The following is a 6,000-nucleotide window of genomic DNA, read 5'->3' on the forward strand; positions in this document are numbered from 1 at the left end:
ATTATTTGGGTCAGTATTCCCCCCCTCATTGGTAGTGTAGAAAACATATCAGTAAGGATCTGACATTTATAGAGAAAGAACTACATGATTTTCCTAAAGTTGACAAATTTCTTCTCTGGTATAATTATTAGGCTTCTGTACATAAGATCTCACAGTGATATGTTTAAAGTTAAATGTCAAAAATTTATAATAAAAATAAATATGATTGGCTTTTTTTTCCTTAATGTCTCCTAGAATAAAGAGTAGGGGGTCAACTATTTATAGTAGTGGGTGAAATTGAGAAATTCATAGAAATATTATATACTAATGATAAAGAAGAAAGAGAAACTGAATAAATTATACAAAAAGGAGGCTGACCAAGAATTTCTGGTATTTAAAAAAGAATTTATAAATCCAATAGTTCAGAGTATGGCACATAGTAAGTGGTCTATAAGTGTGTGCTAAATATAATACCTCTCCTCCTCTGTACCTCTGAGCTGAGCGGTTAATGAAATGAAATTAAATAGCAAAATCCAATTGATATTGGGAACATTATTCTTCCCTTCACTCTCAGACAGCAGTATCATTAGCACATTGGAAGGAGTTTTCTATTTTTTTTTTCCATTTTCACTTCGTCTTGACAGGTCCTATTGATGATGATGAATCATTTGTGCATCTGTTTCCCTTTTGGACTCTCACTGCACGCTGACACTGGCACATTTTTCACTGCCTTTTCTTATTTGGTGGCAATGAGTGAAGCCCTTGGTGTTAGCACAATTGCTTCAGTTTTGAAAAACCAAATCAGATAATGAGACCCCAAGAGTCACTGATGGAGAGGAGAGTAGATCAAACGGTGTAATGACTTTGTCTCCAGAGATTCTCAATAGCTACGAAGCTGCCTAAATGTTCATTCCATAATGAGTCTGATTTCCCTGGGTTTAAGCTGTGAACCAAGAGCAAACTCGGTACTTGATAGGGTTTATTAAAAGGCAAGGTACAAGCTTAGAGTGGGAGAAACGAACTCGATCTCTACACATAGAAACTGGCCAACAATGAGTACATAGTAGGATGACAAAAACCATAGAGAAAGACAAGCACAGTTTTACCAGAGTAGAATGAATAGTCAAGAGACTGACATGTAATTAGGTCTCTTGCCAGCCACTAAATACAACAGGCCCTTTCAAAATTCGAGACCATTGCATAAATGAGTAAACACCCTAGATGGTTGTTCATGTGTCATCTTAGAGTCTCCATTCAGTGTATCCATGCTCAGTTAATGTTGAAGTAGCCTTGTTCTAACACAGTAAAGGTGAAAAATGTGCATTGCTAATATCTGACAATGCACCCAGGCCCTTATTCCACACAGTTGTTTTTGGATACCTAGAAAATGTTTCTAACATGCATTGACCTTCAGCCGTTACATATGTATGAGATATGATGAATAGCTTTAACTGGGATTAGTCTGGGGTGTTGACTGACAGAGTTGCAGATTAGCTCGGGAAGTGAGCGTTTCAAGGACATTTGCAGCAAATGTGGCCTATGAACTTGGCAAGAGATCATGTGGTTTAGTATTTACATCTTACTTTCATCATGTTTAATTATGAGACTTTAGTCTGCTGCTTACCCTCTCTGAGACTCAATAATCTTGTCTTTAACATGAGTACAGTAAGATGTCAGAGATCTCCCCCAGGAATATCTTTAGGATGAAAAAGATGTTGATAAATAAATTGTCAACTGTGAAGCCATCAATATACAAATATTAGTCTTTATGATGCATAAATTTAATCATGTATTAAATCAATATAAAGCATCAAGTTGTGTAATAAGAGTTGGAAATACAAAGCTCACTAAAACTCAATGTCAGACCTCAAGGATAAATGCATATTATCAGTACAATACTCTGAATTCAAAGCTAGTCTTAGAAACTTCACTTCCTGGTATCATAAACAGTGAGAAGGATGACAGCATTTTTAATACTCTGAGATGCAGGCATATTTCAGAGATCTTGCACATTTGCTTCCAGACCACTACAATAAAGTGAATATTTCAATATAGTGAGTCAAATGAATCCTTCGGTTTTCCAGTGCATATAAAAGTTGTGTTTATACTATACTGTGATTTATTAAGTGTGCAATAGCATTAGGTGTAAAAAAACCAATGTAGATATCTTAATTAAAAATACTTCATTCCTATAAAATGCTAATCATCATCTCAGCTGTCCATGAATTATAATCACCAATCACAGATCACCATAGCAAATTAACAATAAAGAGAAAGTTTGGAATATTGTGAGAATTACCAAAATGTGCCCCAGAAACACAAAGTGAGCAAACGCTGTTTGAAAAAATGGTGCCAATAGACTGGCTTAATGCAAGGTTGCCACAAACCTTTAATCTGTGAAAACATAGTATCTGCCAAGGGCCATAAAGCAAACACGATGAAGCGAGGTATGCCTGTATTTGTATTTTTGAAAGAATAAGTTTTCAAAAGGAGTGGCTACTACTTTCTAAGATGTTAATTCCCACATCCATTTCATTTCTGTGTGCAGATCCCACCAGGGTAGACAGCATTCCCTCCATTGCTGTAAAGTGGGCAGAGGCCAAAAGACACTGTTCTCCCTCCTCTTGTAAAACAACAAACACAAAGAACTCTTAGGGTTTCAGACCACATCTCTCCACTGCTCAAAGCCTCTGCTGACTGCCCATTGCACTTAGAACAAAACCACTGTATTTGCTGTGACAGTGCCTTAGGGCTTATGTCCAGCCCCTGACCATATACCTCGTGTCACTGACCATATCACAATCACACTGCCCCTCTCTGTTTCTGACACAGCCTACCCTGGGCACACCTTTCCTCCCTATGTCAGGGATAACATCCCCAAGATATCCATCTGCACAAGGTTCTCTTCTCACTTTCCTATGTCTCTTTAGAGTCTCCATTCCTACAAAGGCCTTCCTGGTCACAATACTTTCTCGCCTTTTATAGTTACATTGACTCAGGCACCTGGGTGGCTGAGTCAGGTAAGTGTCTGACTTCAGCTCAGGTCATGATCTCATGGTTTGTGAGTTCAAGCCCCATGTCAGGCTCTATGCTGACAGCTCAAAACCTGGAGTGTGCTTCAGATTCTGTGTCTTCCTCTCTCTCTCTGCCCCTCCCCTCCTTGCACTCTGTCTCTGTCTCAAAAATAAATAAACATTTAAAAATATAGTTATCTTCTCATTAATTCTTTATATCTAATTACTTTTGCATTTTCCTTCCATGCAGTTCCCTCTACCTATAACTTATGCTGAATCTGGCTCATGGAAGTAAGTTAATGACCCACCACTTCTGCACAAGTACCATTGGAAAGTTATCTCTGGAAAAATAAGATGAACTCATTACAGTTGGCTATGATTTTGTACTGGGGGAAAAAGGAAAGTGGATTTGAATGGCCTCTGTCATTTTCTAGATTGTTTAAGGACTATGTATAAACTTTTGTGACATGAAGCTGAAGCAGACTTTATTTCAGTGTTATCTTCCTCTTTGTGGTCCATAGGAAGGTTTTCCTCTTACAGCCAGTACCCCTTCTCTTAAAGACCAGATGCTTAATTTACATGTGCATTTAAACTTTGCAACAGTCCCAGGCTATTGGTAAGATGATCTCAATTTTACAGATGAGGAATCTGAGCTTCAGGAATGCCCAGTAATTTGTGTAAGGCAAATGGAGGTGGGTGGGTGGGGATCATGGTTTGGATTTCACCTCTATCTATGACTTCAAAACTGCTACTCTCTAAATTATGTAATACTTTTTCCTCCCCTCTTCATACTTCAAAATCATCATATAGTTCTGACAACCGTCGAATAAGATACTAAAATTTCTAGGTCAGATAATGGTTCTTCAGCATCCCTTATTTGATCGTTAGAAGTGAGCAAGTTTGGGCACCAGTGGGGCTAATGCCTTCGTGCTTCAAATAACCCTACGCCAAAGAACCTTGCTGGAAACGGGCAATCATGCTTTACTTTCCATGATGGGATTTTGTTTATATTTCATGTTGATGCATCAGTTAAATGCTTATTTTTTTAAGTTTATTTATTTTTGAGAGGGGGGTGAAGGACAGAGAGAGAGGAAGAGAGAATCCCAAGCAGATTCCACACTCAGCTCAGAGCCTGATGGAGGGCTCGAACTCACAAACTGTGAGATCATGACCTAAGCCAAAAACAAAAGTCGGAATGCTTAACCAACTGAACCACACAGGTGCCCCAGTTAAGTGCTCAATTTGAAAATCTATGTGCTTGTCTGGGTCAGTACCCCCCAGTCAACATTAATACAAAATCACCAACAAGATAATATACTGCCTTTTTATTTTCCTTAAATTTCCAGGCCTTTTATAAAGATTAATCAATTATATACTCAGCCCTACAGTATTTAATGTATTTAGTAAGTTGGTAAACTGAGGCAGCTTGGCAAGTGATAAGATATACCTATGTCCCCTCCCAAGGAAAATCAGTAAATGCTGACATTGCCCATATAGCACTACGCAGATCTGCTCCAGCAGGAAAACACTTTTCTCCTCTCTACGATCATGATTGTAGAGGCAATAAACATGAAGAAAGATTATAGGTCAGTAAGTGTGTACTTTAATTAACAGTTACCTGCTATCCCAACACAAAACACACTTCAGCTACAATGGTCACAACAACAGAAGGCTGAACACAGAACTCCCTTGATGAATACAAACCAGAATTGTTATTTCTATTTAAGACAAGTGGAGGTTAGCACAAGTGATTAGTGAGATTACTAGAACAGCTTTCTCCAGTGAGTCTGAGAATATAAAGGCTTTGAGAATGTGCAATAGGTGGAGTCCCTCACATTGTGTGTTGTGCAGGAATGACTCGCCACCCCCTAACCCCTCCTGTTTATTTTCATACTTGTTAGTTTAGGACCCTATTGGATGGAGGCTGTATCATCAATTGAATGAGAGAAGAGAAAATAGGCAGAAGAATACTAACTCGTAGGGGTGCCTGGGTGGCTCAGTCAGTTGTGTCCGGCTTTGGCTCAGGTCATGATCTCACAGTTCATGGGTTCGAGCCCTGCGTCAGGCTCTGTGCTGAGCGCTCAGAGCCTGGAGCCTGCTTCAGATTCTGTGTCTCCCTCTCTCTCTCTCTGACCCTCCCCTGTTCACACTGTCTCTCCAAAATAAATTTAAAAAAATTTTTTTAAATTAAAAAAAATATTGACCATCAAGTGCAGTTTGGGAAATGATTTTTTAAAAAACTTTGCACCCTAAAATCCAGGAAATGCTGTATCAGTGCCTACTTAAAACTTCTTACAAAGATTCTTAGTAAAAATTCTTAGAGAACTAAGTTGTCTTTAATTATGCATGAATTATAATACCTCTATGAGGAGTCATTTTACTTTTGATACACATATTAGCCTGCAGCATTTACTGAGTATTGACTAAATGCCTGATACCACACAAACACCATTTAATTTAACCCCTATACCAACTCTCTTTGGTAAATTCTTCTTTCTCCATTTGGGTGCAGAACTGGGGTTTAAGTAGAACAAAGAATGTACTAAATATCATGTGAGCAGTAAAAGAAAAATATATAAATCTAGGTATGGAGATTCTAAAGTCCTCATCTGAGCTCTGTATCACTTAAAATTTCTTGGTTGTAGGCAATAGAAACTGGCTATGGCTAATATAAGTAGAAAATGAATTCCTGGGATTTAATATAAAGGAAGACTTGAGAACCCGTGAAGCTCTGGGCATCCAAGTTGCAGAAATTATTAGACAGCATCTTTGGTTTCTATCACTATGATGAATCCACTCCATACATTTTATGTCTTTTGGTCACTGTTGACAAATTTCAGAGAAAGAGCACACCATCGTTTAATCTTGGGCCATCTTCCCACATTTTAACGATTGACGGGCAGTGTGTCATACTTAATACTTCAGAGAAAGAGCACACAGTTTTCCAACCTTGGGCCACCTTCCCACATGTTAGCTCTTGATGAACAGTGTCTCATGACCAGTGCTC

At 38.4% G+C, this 6,000-nt stretch overlaps 1 long non-coding RNA gene across 1 annotated transcript in view; it reads left to right on the forward strand.

Moving 5' to 3' along the window:
* The window catches only part of LOC115271928, a 41,249-nt gene extending 37,778 nt beyond the window's left edge, over positions 1 to 3,471 (forward strand). Inside the window, exon 4 of the long non-coding RNA XR_003900158.1 lies at positions 3,244 to 3,471. This is a non-coding gene — a long non-coding RNA (uncharacterized LOC115271928). The remainder of the gene's footprint in view (positions 1 to 3,243) is intronic.
* Positions 3,472 to 6,000: the final 2,529 nt, after the last annotated feature.

The sequence above is a fragment of the Suricata suricatta genome, chromosome 11, assembly GCF_006229205.1.
Source record: "Suricata suricatta isolate VVHF042 chromosome 11, meerkat_22Aug2017_6uvM2_HiC, whole genome shotgun sequence".
NCBI lineage: Eukaryota > Metazoa > Chordata > Mammalia > Carnivora > Herpestidae > Suricata > Suricata suricatta.